Below are 17,272 nucleotides of genomic sequence, written 5' to 3'. Positions count from 1 at the left end.
AATCGATTTCACATTTTGGAAATATGCTTAAAACCAACAGCAGCTGAAAGTACCGTTAACCGCATCCACTTAAACCATAAGGGGGCGGAGGGGGGTCAACCCATATGAATAAAAATGTCATATCTAAAAATCCGAACATAGAATCGATTTCAAATTTTGGGGATATGCTTAAAACAAACAGCAGCTGAAAATGGCATTAACCGCAACCACTTACACCCTAAGGGGGCGGAGGAGGGTCAACCCATATAAAGCAAAATGTCATATCTAAAAATCTGAACATAGAATCGATTTCACATTTTGGAAATATGCTTAAAACCAACAGTAGCTGAAAGTGGCGTTAACCGCATCCACTTATACCCTAAGGGGGCGGAGGGGGGTCAACCCATATAAATCAAAATGTCATATCAAAAAATCTGAACATAGAATCGATTTCACATTTTGGAAATATGCGTAAAACCAACAGCAGCTGAAAGTGGCGTTAACCGCATCCACTTACACCCTGAGGGGGCGAAGGGGGGTCAACCAATATAAATCAAAATGTCATATCTAAAAATCTGAACATAGAATCGATTTCACATTTTGAGGATATGCTAACAACCAATAGCGGCAGAAAGTGGCGTTAACCGCATCCACTTACACCCTAAGGGGCGGAGGGGGGTCAACCCATATGAATATAAATGTCATATTTAAAAATCTGAACATAGGATCGATTTCACATTTTGGAAATATGCTTAAAACCAACAGCAGCTGAAAGTACCGTTAACCGCATCCACTTACACCCTAAGGGGGCGGAGGGGGTCAACCCATATGAATAAAAATGTCATATCTAAAAATCCGAACATAGAATCGATTTCGAATTTTGGGGATATGCTTAAAACCAACAGCAGCTGAAAATGGCATTAACCGCATCCACTTACACCCTGAGGGGGCGGAGGGGGGTCAACCCATATAAATCAAAATGTCATATCTGAAAATCCGAACATAGAATCGATTTCATATTTTGGAAATATGCTTAAAACCAACAGTAGCTGAAAGTGGCGTTAACCGCATCCACTTACACCCTAAGGGGGCGGAGGGGGGTCAACCCATATAAATCAAAATGTCATATCTAAAAATCTGAACATAGAATCGATTTCACATTTTGGAAATATGCTTAAAACCATCAGCAGCTTAAAGTGGCGTTAACCGCATCCACTTACACCCTAAGGGGGCGGAGGGGGGTCAACCCATATGAATAAAAATGTCATATCTGAAAATCCGAACATAGAATCGATTTCACATTTTGGAAATATGCTTAAAACCAACAGCAGCTGAAAATGGCATTAACCGCATCCACTTACACCCTAAGGGGGCGGAGGGGGGTCGACCCATATAAATCAAAATGTCATATCTAAAAATCCGAACATAGAATCGATTTCACATTTTGGAAATATGCTTAAAACCAACAGCAGCTGAAAATGGCATTAACCGCATCCACTTACACCCTAAGGGGGCGGAGGGGGGTCAACCAATATAAATCAAAATGTCATATCTGAAAATCTGAACATAGAATCGATTTCACATTTTGAGGATATGCTTACCAATAGCCGCTGAAAGTGGCGTTCACCGCATCCACTCACACCCTAAGGGGGCGGAGGGGGGGTCAACCCATTTGAATCAAAATGTCATATCTAAAAATCTGAACATAGGATCGATTTCACATTTTGGGGATATGCTAACAACCAATAGCAGCTGAAAGTGGCGTTAACCGCATCCACTTACACCCTAAGGGGTCGGAGGGGGTCAACCCATATAAATCAAAATGTCATATCTGAAAATCTGAACATAGGATCGAATTCAGACTTTGGGGATATGCTTAAAACCAATAGCAGCTGAAAATAGCATTAACCGCATCCACTTACACCCTAAGGGGGCGGAGGGGGGTCAACCCATATAAATCAAAATGTCATATCTAAAATTCTGAACATGGGATCGATTTCACATTTTGGGGATATGCTAACAACCAATAGCAGCTGAAAGTGGCGTCAACCGCATCCACTTACACCCTAAGGGGTCGGAGGGGGGTCAACCCATATAAATCAAAATGTCATATCTGAAAATCTGAACATAGGATCGAATTCAGACTTTGGGGATATGCTTAAAACCAATAGCAGCTGAAAATAGCATTAACCGCATCCACTTACACCCTAAGGGGGCGGAGGGGGGTCAACCCATATAAATCAAAATGTCATATCTGAAAATCTGAACATAGAATCGATTTCACATTGTGGAAATATGCTTAAAACCAACAGTAGCTGAAAGTGGCATCAACCGCATCCACTTTCACCCTAAGGGGGCGGAGGGGGGTCAACCCATATAAATCAAAATGTCATATCTAGAAATCTGAACATAGAATCGATTTCACATTTTGGAAATATGCTTAAAACCAACAGCAGCTTAAAGTGGCGTTAACCGCATCCACTTACACCCTAAGGGGGCGGAGGGGGGTCAACCCATATGAATATTGATGTCATATCTAAAAATCCGAACAAAGAATCGATTCCAAAGTTTGGGGATATGCTTAAAACCAACAGCAGCTGAGAATGGCGGTAACCGCATCCACTTACACCCTAAGGGGGCGGAGGGGGGTCAACCCATATGAATAAAAATGTCATATCTAAAAATCTGAACATAGAATCGATTTCACATTTTGGAAATATGCTTAAAACCAACAGCAGCTGAAAGTACCGTTAACCGCATCCACTTAAACCATAAGGGGGCGGAGGGGGGTCAACCCATATGAATAAAAATGTCATATCTAAAAATCCGAACATAGAATCGATTTCAAATTTTGGGGATATGCTAAAAACAAACAGCAGCTGAAAATGGCATTAACCGCAAACACTTACACCCTAAGGGGGCGGAGGGGGGTCAATCCATATAAATCAAAATGTCATATCTAAAAATCTGAACATAGAATCGATTTCACATTTTGGAAATATGCTTAAAACCAACAGTAGCTGAAAGTGGCGTTAACCGCATCCACTTACACCCTAAGGGGGCGGAGGGGGGTCAACCCATATAAATCAAAATGTCATATCTAAAAATCTGAACATAGAATCGATTTCACATTTTGGAAATATGCGTAAAACCAACAGCAGCTGAAAGTGGCGTTAACTGCATCCACTTTCACCCTGAGGGGGCGGAGGGGGGTCAACCCATATGAATAAAAATGTCATATCTAAAAATCCGAACATAGAATCGATTTCACATTTTGGAAATATGCTTGAAACCAACAGCAGCTGAAAATGGCATTAACCGCATCCACTTACACCCTAAGGGGGCGGAGGGGGGTCAACCAATATAAATCAAAATGTCATATCTAAAAATTTTGGGGATATGCTAACCAATAGCAGCTGAAAGTGGCGTTAACCGCATCCACTTACACCCTAAGGGGGCGGAGGGGGGGTCAACCCATTTGAATCAAAATGTCATATCTAAAAATCTGAACATAGGATCGATTTCACATTTTGGAGATATGCTAACAACCAATAGCAGCTGAAGGTGGCGTTAACCGCATCCACTTACACCCTAAGGGGGCGGAGGGAGGTCAACCTATATAAATCGAAATGTCATATCTGAAAATCTGAACATAGAATCGATTTCACATTTTGGGGATATGCTAACAACCAATAGCAGCTGAAAGTGGCGTTAACCGCATCCACTTACACCCTAAGGGGGCGGAGGGGGGTCAACCCATATAAATCAAAATGTCATATCTAAAAATCTGAACATAGAATCGATTTCACATTTTGGAAATATGCGTAAAACCAACAGCAGCTGAAAGTGGCGTTAACTGCATCCACTTTCACCCTGAGGGGGCGGAGGGGGGTCAACCCATATGAATAAAAATGTCATATCTAAAAATCCGAACATAGAATCGATTTGACATTTTGGAAATATGCTTGAAACCAACAGCAGCTGAAAATGGCATTAACCGCATCCACTCACACCCTAAGGGGGCGGAGGAGGGGTCAACCCATATGAATATAAATGTCATATCTAAAAATCTGAACATAGTATCGATTCCAAATTTTGGGGATATGCTTAAAACCAACAGCAGCTGAAAATGTCGTTAACTGCATCCACTTACACCCTAAGGGGGCAGAGGGGGGTCAACCCATATGAATATAAATGTCATATCTAAAAATCCGAACATAGAATCGATTCCAAAGTTTGGGGATATGCTAACAACCAATAGCAGCTGAAAGTGGCGTTAACCGCATCCAATTACACCCTAAGGGGGCGGAGGAGGGTCAACCCATATTAATCAAAATGTCATATCTAAAAATCTGAACATAGAATCGATTTCACATTTTGGGGATATGCTAACAACCAATAGCAGCTGAAAGTGGCGTTAACCACATCCACTTACACCCTAAGGGGGCGGAGGGGGGTCAACCCATATAAATCAAAATGTCATATCTAAAAATCTGAACATAGAATCGATTTCACATTTTGGAAATATGCTTAAAACCAACAGCAGCTGAAAGTGGCGTTAACCGCATACTTTTACGCCCTAAGGGGGCGGAGGGGGGTCAACCCATATGAATATAAATGTCATATCTAAAAATCCGAACATAGAATCGATTCCAAATTTTGGGGATATGCTTAAAACCAATAGCAGCTGAAAATAGCATTAACCGCATCCACTTACACCCTAAGGGGGCGGAGGGGGGTCAACCTATATAAATCGAAATGTCATATCTGAAAATCTGAACATAGGATCGAATTCAGATTATGGGGATATGCTTAAAACCAATAGCATCTGAAAATAGCATTTACCGCATCCACTTACACCCTAAGGGGGCGGAGGAGGGGTCAACCCATATTAATAAAAATGTCATATCTAAAAATCTGAACATAAAATCGATTTCACATTTTGGAAATATGCTTAAAACCAACAGCAGCTGAAAGTACCGTTAACCGCATCCACTTAAACCATAAGAGAGCGGAGGGGGGTCAACCCATATGAATAAAAATGTCATATCTAAAAATCCGAACATAGAATCGATTTCAAATTTTGGGGATATGCTTAAAACAAACAGCAGCTGAAAATGGCATTAACCGCAACCACTTACACCCTAAGGGGGCGAAGGGGGGTCAACCCATATAAAGCAAAATGTCATATCTAAAAATCTGAACATAGAATCGATTTCACATTTTGGAAATATGATTAAAACCAACAGTAGCTGAAAGTGGCGTTAACCGCATCCACTTACACCCTAAGGGGTCGGAGGGGGGTCAACCCATATAAATTGAAATGTCATATCAAAAAATCTGAATATAGAATCGATTTCACATTTTGGAAATATGCGTAAAACCAACAGCAGCTGAAAGTGGCGTTAACCGCATCCACTTACACCCTGAGGGGGCGAAGGGGGGTCAACCAATATAAATCAAAATGTCATATCTAAAAATCTGAACATAGAATCGATTTCACATTTTGAGGATATGCTAACAACCAATAGCAGCAGAAAGTGGCGTTAACCGCATCCACTTACACCCTAAGGGGGCGGAGGGGGGTCAACCCATATGAATATAAATGTCATATTTAAAAATCTGAACATAGGATCGATTTCACATTTTGGGGATATGCTAACAACCAATAGCAGCTGAAAGTGGCGTTAACCGCATCCACTTACACCCTAAGGGGGCGGAGGGGGGTCAACCCATATGAATAAAAATGTCATATCTAAAAATCTGAACATAGAATCGATTTCACATTCTGGAAATATGCTTAAAACCAACAGCAGCTGAAAGTACCGTTAACCGCATCCACTTACACCCTAAGGGGGCGGAGGGGGGTCAACCCATATGAATAAAAATGTCATATCTAAAAATCCAAACATAGAATCGATTTCAAATTTTGGGGATATGCTTAAAACCAACAGCAGCTGAAAATGGCATTAACCGCATCCACTTACACCCTAAGGGGGCGGAGGGGGGTCAACCCATATAAATCAAAATGTCATATCTAAAAATCCGAACATAGAATCGATTTCACATTTTGGAAATATGCTTAAAACCAACAGCAGCTGAAAATGGCATTAACCGCATCCACTTACACCCTAAGGGGGCGGAGGGGGGTCAACCAATATAAATCAAAATGTCATATCTAAAAATCTGAACATAGAATCGATTTCACATTTTGAGGATATGCTTACCAATAGCCGCTGAAAGTGGCGTTCACCGCATCCACTTACACCCTAAGGGGGCGGAGGGGGGGTCAACCCATTTGAATCAAAATGTCATATCTAAAAATCTGAACATAGGATCGATTTCACATTTTGGGGATATGCTAACAACCAATAGCAGCTGAAAGTGGCGTTAACCGCATCCACTTACACCCTAAGGGGCGGAGGGGGGCAACCATATGAATATAAATGTCATATCTGAAAATCCGAACATAGAATCGATTCCAAATTTTGGGGATATGCTTAAAACCAACAGCAGCTGAAAATGGCGTTAACCGCATCCACTTACTCCCCAAGGGGGCGAAGGGGGGTCAACCCATATAAATCAAAATGTCATATCTGAAAATCTGAACATAGAATCGATTTCACATTTTGGGGATATGCTAACAACCAATAGCAGCTGAAAGTGGCGTTAACCGCATCCACTTACACCCTAAGGGGTCGGAGGGGGGTCAACCCATATAAATCAAAATGTCATATCTGAAAATCTGAACGAAGGATCGAATTCAGACTTTGGGGATATGCTTAAAACCAATAGCAGCTGAAAATAGCATTAACCGCATCCACTTACACCCTAAGGGGGCGGAGGGGGGTCAACCCATATAAATCAAAATGTCATATCTAAAAATCTGAACATAGAATCGATTTCACATTGTGGAAATATGCTTAAAACCAACAGTAGCTGAAAGTGGCGTCAACCGCATTCACTTTCACTCTAAGGGGGCGGAGGGGGGTCAACCCATATAAATCAAAATGTCATATCTAGAAATCTGAACATAGAATCGATTTCACATTTTGGAAATATGCTTAAAACCAACAGCAGCTTAAAGTGGCGTTAACCGCATCCACTTACACCCTAAGGGGGCGGAGGGGGTTCAACCCATATGAATAAAAATGTCATATCTAAAAATCTGAACATAGAATCGATTTCACATTTTGGAAATATGCTCAAAACCAACAGCAGCTGAAAGTACCGTTAACCGCATCCACTTAAACCAAAAGGGGGCGGAGGGGGGTCAACCCATATGAATAAAAATGTCATATCTAAAAATCCGAACATTGAATCGATTCCAAAGTTTGGGGATATGCTTAAAACCAACAGCAGCTGAAAATGGCGTTAACCGCATCCACTTACACCCTAAGGGGGCGGAGGGGGTTCAACCCATATGAATAAAAATGTCATATCTAAAAATCTGAACATAGAATCGATTTCACATTTTGGAAATATGCTCAAAACCAACAGCAGCTGAAAGTACCGTTAACCGCATCCACTTAAACCAAAAGGGGGCGGAGGGGGGTCAACCCATATGAATAAAAATGTCATATCTAAAAATCCGAACATAGAATCGATTTCAAATTTTGGGGATATGCTTAAAACCAACAGCAGCTGAAAATGGCGTTAACCGCATCCACTTACATCCTAAATTGGCGGAGGGGGTCAACCCCTATAAATCAAAATGTCATATCTAAAAATCTGAACATAGAATCGATTTCACATTTTGGGGATATGCTAACAACCAATAGCAGCTGAAAGTGGCGTTAACCGCATCCACTTACACCCTAAGGGGCGGAGGGGGGTCAACCATATGAATATAAATGTCATATCTAAATATCCGAACATAGAATCGATTCCAAATTTTTGGGATATGCTTAAAACCAACAGCAGCTGAAAATGGCGTTAACCGCATCCACTTACACCCTAAATTGGCGGAGGGGGTCAACCCCTATAAATCAAAATGTCATATCTAAAAATCTGAATATAGAATCGATTTCACATTTTGGGGATATGCTAACAACCAATAGCAGCTGAAAGTGGCGTTAACCGCATCCACTTACACCCTAAGGGGGCGGAGGGGGGTCAACCCATATAAATCAAAATGTCATATCTAAAAATCTGAACATAGAATCAATTTCACATTTTGGAAATATGCTTAAAACAAACAGCAGCTGAAAGTGGCGTTAACCGCATCCTTTTACGCCCTAAGGGGGCGGAGGGGGGTCAACCCATATGAATATAAATGTCATATCTAAAAATCCGAACATAGAATCGATTCCAAATTTTGGGGATATGCTTAAAACCAATAGCAGCTGAAAACAGCATTAACCGCATCCACTTACACCCTGAGGGGGCGGAGGGGGGTCAACCTATATAAATCGAAATGTCATATCTGAAAATCTGAACATAGGATCGAATTCAGATTTTGGGGATATGCTTAAAACCAATAGCATCTGAAAATAGCATTTGCCGCATCCACTTACACCCTAAGGAGGCGGAGGAGGGGTCAACCCATATGAATATAAATGTCATATCTAAAAATCCGAACATAGAATCGATTCCAAATTTTGGGGATATGCTTAAAACCAACAGCAGCTGAAAATGTCGTTAACCGCATCCACTCACACCACAAGGGGGCGGAGGGGGGTCAACCCATATGAATATAAATGTCATATCTAAAAATCCGAACATAGAATCGATTCCAAAGTTTGGGGATATGCTTAAAACCAACAGCAGCTGAAAATGGCGTTAACCGCATCCACTGGAGGGGGGTCAACCCATATGAATAAAAATGTCATATCTAAAAATCTGAACATAGAATCGATTTCACATTTTGGAAATATGCTTAAAACCAACAGCAGCTGAAAGTACCGTTAACCGCATCCACTTAAACCATAAGGGGGCGGAGGGGGGTCAACCCATATGAATAAAAATGTCATATCTAAAAATCCGAACATAGAATCGATTTCAAATTTTGGGGATATGCTTAAAACAAACAGCAGCTGAAAATGGCATTAACCGCAACCACTTACACCCTAAGGGGGCGGAGGAGGGTCAACCCATATAAAGCAAAATGTCATATCTAAAAATCTGAACATAGAATCGATTTCACATTTTGGAAATATGCTTAAAACCAACAGTAGCTGAAAGTGGCGTTAACCGCATCCACTTATACCCTAAGGGGGCGGAGGGGGGTCAACCCATATAAATCAAAATGTCATATCAAAAAATCTGAACATAGAATCGATTTCACATTTTGGAAATATGCGTAAAACCAACAGCAGCTGAAAGTGGCGTTAACCGCATCCACTTACACCCTGAGGGGGCGAAGGGGGGTCAACCAATATAAATCAAAATGTCATATCTGAAAATCTGAACATAGAATCGATTTCACATTTTGAGGATATGCTAACAACCAATAGCGGCAGAAAGTGGCGTTAACCGCATCCACTTACACCCTAAGGGGCGGAGGGGGGTCAACCCATATGAATATAAATGTCATATTTAAAAATCTGAACATAGGATCGATTTCACATTTTGGAAATATGCTTAAAACCAACAGCAGCTGAAAGTACCGTTAACCGCATCCACTTACACCCTAAGGGGGCGGAGGGGGTCAACCCATATGAATAAAAATGTCATATCTAAAAATCCGAACATAGAATCGATTTCGAATTTTGGGGATATGCTTAAAACCAACAGCAGCTGAAAATGGCATTAACCGCATCCACTTACACCCTGAGGGGGCGGAGGGGGGTCAACCCATATGAATAAAAATGTCATATCTGAAAATCCGAACATAGAATCGATTTCACATTTTGGAAATATGCTTAAAACCAACAGCAGCTGAAAATGGCATTAACCGCATCCACTTACACCCTAAGGGGGCGGAGGGGGGTCAACCCATATAAATCAAAATGTCATATCTAAAAATCTGAACATAGAATCGATTTCACATTTTGGAAATATGCTTAAAACCATCAGCAGCTTAAAGTGGCGTTAACCGCATCCACTTACACCCTAAGGGGGCGGAGGGGGGTCAACCCATATGAATAAAAATGTCATATCTGAAAATCCGAACATAGAATCGATTTCACATTTTGGAAATATGCTTAAAACCAACAGCAGCTGAAAATGGCATTAACCGCATCCACTTACACCCTAAGGGGGCGGAGGGGGGTCGACCCATATAAATCAAAATGTCATATCTAAAAATCCGAACATAGAATCGATTTCACATTTTGAAAATATGCTTAAAACCAACAGCAGCTGAAAATGGCATAAACCGCATCCACTTACACCCTAAGGGGGCGGAGGGGGGTCAACCAATATAAATCAAAATGTCATATCTAAAAATCTGAACATAGAATCGATTTCACATTTTGAGGATATGCTTACCAATAGCCGCTGAAAGTGGCGTTCACCGCATCCACTCACACCCTAAGGGGTCGGAGGGGGTCAACCCATATAAATCAAAATGTCATATCTGAAAATCTGAACATAGGATCGAATTCAGACTTTGGGGATATGCTTAAAACCAATAGCAGCTGAAAATAGCATTAACCGCATCCACTTACACCCTAAGGGGGCGGAGGGGGGTCAACCCATATAAATCAAAATGTCATATCTAAAAATCTGAACATAGGATCGATTTCACATTTTGGGGATATGCTAACAACCAATAGCAGCTGAAAGTGGCGTTAACCGCATCCACTTACACCCTAAGGGGTCGGAGGGGGGTCAACCCATATAAATCAAAATGTCATATCTGAAAATCTGAACATAGGATCGAATTCAGACTTTGGGGATATGCTTAAAACCAATAGCAGCTGAAAATAGCATTAACCGCATCCACTTACACCCTAAGGGGGCGGAGGGGGGTCAACCCATATAAATCAAAATGTCATATCTGAAAATCTGAACATAGAATCGATTTCACATTGTGGAAATATGCTTAAAACCAACAGTAGCTGAAAGTGGCATCAACCGCATCCACTTTCACCCTAAGGGGTTGGAGGGGGGTCAACCCATATAAATCAAAATGTCATATCTAGAAATCTGAACATAGAATCGATTTCACATTTTGGAAATATGCTTAAAACCAACAGCACCTTAAAGTGGCGTTAACCGCATCCACTTACACCCTAAGGGGGCGGAGGGGGGTCAACCCATATGAATATTGATGTCATATCTAAAAATCCGAACATAGAATCGATTCCAAAGTTTGGGGATATGCTTAAAACCAACAGCAGCTGAGAATGGCGGTAACCGCATCCACTTACACCCTAAGGGGGCGGAGGGGGGTCAACCCATATGAATAAAAATGTCATATCTAAAAATCTGAACATAGAATCGATTTCACATTTTGGAAATATGCTTAAAACCAACAGCAGCTGAAAGTACCGTTAACCGCATCCACTTAATCCATAAGGGGGCGGAGGGGGGTCAACCCATATGAATAAAAATGTCATATCTAAAAATCCGAACCTAGAATCGATTTCAAATTTTGGGGATATGCTAAAAACAAACAGCAGCTGAAAATGGCATTAACCGCAAACACTTACACCCTAAGGGGGCGGAGGGGGGTCAATCCATATAAATCAAAATGTCATATCTAAAAATCTGAACATAGAATCGATTTCACATTTTGGAAATATGCTTAAAACCAACAGTAGCTGAAAGTGGCGTTAACCGCATCCACTTACACGCTAAGGGGGCGGAGGGGGGTCAACCCATATAAATCAAAATGTCATATCTAAAAATCTGAACATAGAATCGATTTCACATTTTGGAAATATGCGTAAAACCAACAGCAGCTGAAAGTGGCGTTAACTGCATCCACTTTCACCCTGAGGGGGCGGAGGGGGGTCAACCCATATGAATAAAAATGTCATATCTAAAAATCCGAACATAGAATCGATTTCACATTTTGGAAATATGCTTGAAACCAACAGCAGCTGAAAATGGCATTAACCGCATCCACTTACACCCTAAGGGGGCGGAGGGGGGTCAACCAATATAAATCAAAATGTCATATCTAAAAATTTTGGGGATATGCTAACCAATAGCAGCTGAAAGTGGCGTTAACCGCATCCACTTACACCCTAAGGGGGCGGAGGGGGGGTCAACCCATTTGAATCAAAATGTCATATCTAAAAATCTGAACATAGGATCGATTTCACATTTTGGAGATATGCTAACAACCAATAGCAGCTGAAGGTGGCGTTAACCGCATCCACTTACACCCTAAGGGGCGGTGGGGGGTCAACCATATGAAAATAAATGTCATATCTAAATATCCGAACATAGGATCGATTCCAAATTTTGGGGATATGCTTAAAACCAACAGCAGCTGAAAATGGCGTTAACCGCATCCACTTACACCCTAAGTTGGCGGAGGGGGGTCAACCCCTATAAATCAAAATGTCATATCTAAAAATCTGAACATAGAATCGATTTCACATTTTGGGGATATTCTAACAACCAATAGCAGCTGAAAGTGGCGTTAACCGCATCCACTTACACCCTAAGGGGACGAAGGGGGGTCAACCCATATAAATCAAAATGTCATATCTGAAAATCTGAACATAGGATCGATTTCACATTTTGGGGTTATGCTAACAACCAATAGCAGCTGAAAATGGCGTTAACCGCATCCACTTACACCCTAAGGGGGCGGAGGGGGGTCTACCCATATGAATTAAAATGTCATATTTAAAAATCTGAACATAGGATCGATTTCACATTTTGGGGATATGCTAACAACCAATAGCAGCTGAAGGTGGCGTTAACCGCATCCACTTACACCCTAAGGGGGCGGAGGGGGGTCAACCCATATAAATCAAAATGTCATATCTGAAAATCTGAACATAGGATCGAATTCAGATTTTGGGGATATGCTTGAAACCAATAGCAGCTGAAAATGGCGTTAACCGCATCCACTTACACCCTAAGGGGGCGGAGGGGGGTCAACCCATATGAATTAAAATGTCATATTTAAAAATCTGAACATAGGATCGATTTCACATTTTGGGGATATGCTAACAACCAATAGCAGCTGAAGGTGGCGTTAACCGCATCTACTTACACCCTAAGGGGCGGTGGGGGGTCAACCATATGAATATAAATGTCATATCTAAATATCCGAACATAGAATCAATTCCAAATTTTGGGGATATGCTAACAACCAATAGCAGCTGAAAGTGGCGTTAACCGCATCCACTTACACCCTAAGGGGGCGGAGGAGGGTCAACCCATATAAATCAAAATGTCATATCTAAAAATCTGAACATAGAATCGATTTCACATTTTGGGGATATGCTAACAACCAATAGCAGCTGAAAGTGGCGTTAACCGCATCCACTTACACCCTAAGGGGTCGGAGGGGGGTCAACTCATATAAATCAAAATGTCATATCTGAAAATCTGAACATAGGATCGAATTCAGACTTTGGGGATATGCTTAAAACCAATAGCAGCTGAAAATAGCATTAACCGCATCCACTTACACCCTAAGGGGGTGGAGGGGGGTCAACCCATATAAATCAAAATGTCATATCTAAAAATCTGAACATAGAATCGATTTCACATTGTGGAAATATGCTTAAAACCAACAGTAGCTGAAAGTGGCGTTAACCGCATCCTTTTACGCCCTAAGGGGGCGGAGGGGGGTCAACCCATATGAATATAAATGTCATATCTAAAAATCCGAACATAGAATCGATTCCAAATTTTGGGGATATGCTTAAAACCAATAGCAGCTGAAAATAGCATTAACCGCATCCACTTACACCCTAAGGGGGCGGAGGGGGGTCAACCTATATAAATCGAAATGTCATATCTGAAAATCTGAACATAGGATCGAATTCAGATTTTGGGGATATGCTTAAAACCAATAGCATCTGAAAATAGCATTTACCGCATCCACTTACACCCTAAGGGGGCGGAGGAGGGGTCAACCCATATGAATATAAATGTCATATCTAAAAATCCGAACATAGAATCGATTCCAAAGTTTGGGGATATGCTTAAAACCAACAGCAGCTGAAAATGGCGTTAACCGCATCCACTGGAGGGGGGTCAACCCATATGAATAAAAATGTCATATCTGAAAATCTGAACATAAAATCGATTTCACATTTTGGAAATATGCTTAAAACCAACAGCAGCTGAAAGTACCGTTAACCGCATCCACTTAAACCATAAGGGAGCGGAGGGGGGTCAACCCATATGAATAAAAATGTCATATCTAAAAATCCGAACATAGAATCGATTTCAAATTTTGGGGATATGCTTAAAACAAACAGCAGCTGAAAATGGCATTAACCGCAACCACTTACACCCTAAGGGGGCGAAGGGGGGTCAACCCATATAAAGCAAAATGTCATATCTAAAAATCTGAACATAGAATAAATTTCACATTTTGGAAATATGCTTAAAACCAACAGTAGCTGAAAGTGGCGTTAACCGCATCCACTTACACCCTAAGGGGGCGGAGGGGGGTCAACCCATATAAATCAAAATGTCATATCAAAAAATCTGAATATAGAATCGATTTCACATTTTGGAAATATGCGTAAAACCAACAGCAGCTGAAAGTGAGTTAACCGCATCCACTTACACCCTAAGGGGGCGGAGGGGTGTCAACCCATATGAATATAAATGTCATATTTAAAAATCTGAACATAGGATCGATTTCACATTTTGGGGATATGCTAACAACCAATAGCAGCTGAAAGTGGCGTTAACCGCATCCACTTACACCCTAAGGGGGCGGAGGGGGGTCAACCCATATGAATAAAAATGTCATATCTAAAAATCTGAACATAGAATCGATTTCACATTTTGGAAATATGCTTAAAACCAACAGCAGCTGAAAGTAACGTTAACCGCATCCACTTACACCCTAAGGGGGCGGAGGGGGGTCAACCCATATGAATATAAATGTCATATCTAAAAATCCGAACATAGAATCGATTCCAAAGTTTGGGGATATGCTTAAAACCAACAGCAGCTGAAAATGGCGTTAACCGCATCCACTGGAGGGGGGTCAACCCATATGAATAAAAATGTCATATCTGAAAATCTGAACATAAAATCGATTTCACATTTTGGAAATATGCTTAAAACCAACAGCAGCTGAAAGTACCGTTAACCGCATCCACTTAAACCATAAGGGAGCGGAGGGGGGTCAACCCATATGAATAAAAATGTCATATCTAAAAATCCGAACATAGAATCGATTTCACATTTTGGAAATATGCTTAAAACCAACAGTAGCTGAAAGTGGCGTTAACCGCATCCACTTACACCCTGAGGGGGCGAAGGGGGGTCAACCAATATAAATCAAAATGTCATATCTAAAAATCTGAACATAGAATCGATTTCACATTTTGAGGATATGCTAACAACCAATAGCAGCAGAAAGTGGCGTTAACCGCATCCACTTACACCCTAAGGGGGCGGAGGGGGGTCAACCCATATGAATATAAATGTCATATTTAAAAATCTGAACATACGATCGATTTCACATTTTGGGGATATGCTAACAACCAATAGCAGCTGAAAGTGGCGTTAACCGCATCCACTTACACCCTAAGGGGGCGGAGGGGGGTCAACCCATATGAATAAAAATGTCATATCTAAAAATCTGAACATAGAATCGATTTCACATTTTGGAAATATGCTTAAAACCAACAGCAGCTGAAAGTACCGTTAACCGCATCCACTTACACCCTAAGGGGGCGGAGGGGGTTCAACCCATATGAATAAAAATGTCATATCTAAAAATCCGAACATAGAATCGATTTCAAATTGTGGGGATATGCTTAAAACCAACAGCAGCTGAAAATGGCATTAACCGCATCCACTTACACCCTAAGGGGGCGGAGGGGGGTCAACCCATATAAATCAAAATGTCATATCTGAACATAGAATCGATTTCACATTTTGGAAATATGCTTAAAACCAACAGTAGCTGAAAGTGGCGTTAACCGCATCCACTTTCACCCTAAGGGGTCGGAGGGGGGTCAATACATATAAATCAAAATGTCATATCTAAAAATCTGAACATAGAATCGATTTCACATTTTGGAAATATGCTTCAAACCAACAGCAGCTTAAAGTGGCGTTAACCGCATCCACTTACACCCTGAGGGGGCGGAGGGGGGTCAACCCATATGAATAAAAATGTCATATCTAAAAATCCGAACATAGAATCGATTTCACATTCTGGAAATATGCTTGAAACCAACAGCAGCTGAAAATGGCATTAACCGCATCCACTTACACCCTAAGTGGGCGGAGGGGGGTCAACCAATATAAATCAAAAGGTCATATCTAAAAATCTGAACATAGAATCGATTTCACATTTTGAGGATATGCTAACAACCAATAGCAGCAGAAAGTGGCGTTAACCGCATCCACTTACACCCTAAGGGGGCGGAGGGGGGTCAACCCATATGAATATAAATGTCATATTTAAATATCCGAACATAGAATCGATTCCAAATTTTGGGGATATGCTAACAACCAATAGCAGCTGAAAGTGGCGTTAACCGCATCCACTTACACCCTAAGGGGGCGGAGGGGGGTCAACCCATATAAATCAAAATGTCATATCTAAAAATCTGAACATAGAATCGATTTCACATTTTGGAAATATGCGTAAAACCAACAGCAGCTGAAAGTGGCGTTAACTGCATCCACTTTCACCCTGAGGGGGCGGAGGGGGGTCAACCCATATGAATAAAAATGTCATATCTAAAAATCCGAACATAGAATCGATTTCACATTTTGGAAATATGCTTGAAACCAACAGCAGCTGAAAATGGCATTAACCGCATCCACTCACACCCTAAGGGGGCGGAGGAGGGGTCAACCCATATGAATATAAATGTCATATCTAAAAATCTGAACATAGTATCGATTCCAAATTTTGGGGATATGCTTAAAACCAACAGCAGCTGAAAATGTCGTTAACTGCATCCACTTACACCCTAAGGGGGCAGAGGGGGGTCAACCCATATGAATATAAATGTCATATCTAAAAATCCGAACATAGAATCGATTCCAAAGTTTGGGGATATGCTAACAACCAATAGCAGCTGAAAGTGGCGTTAACCGCATCCAATTACACCCTAAGGGGGCGGAGGAGGGTCAACCCATATTAATCAAAATGTCATATCTAAAAATCTGAACATATAATCGATTTCACATTTTGGAAATATGCTTAAAACCAACAGCAGCTGAAAGTGGCGTT

This window comes from Harmonia axyridis, chromosome X, assembly GCF_914767665.1.
Source record: "Harmonia axyridis chromosome X, icHarAxyr1.1, whole genome shotgun sequence".
NCBI lineage: Eukaryota > Metazoa > Arthropoda > Insecta > Coleoptera > Coccinellidae > Harmonia > Harmonia axyridis.
Note: the sequence above shows the minus strand (reverse complement) of the source record.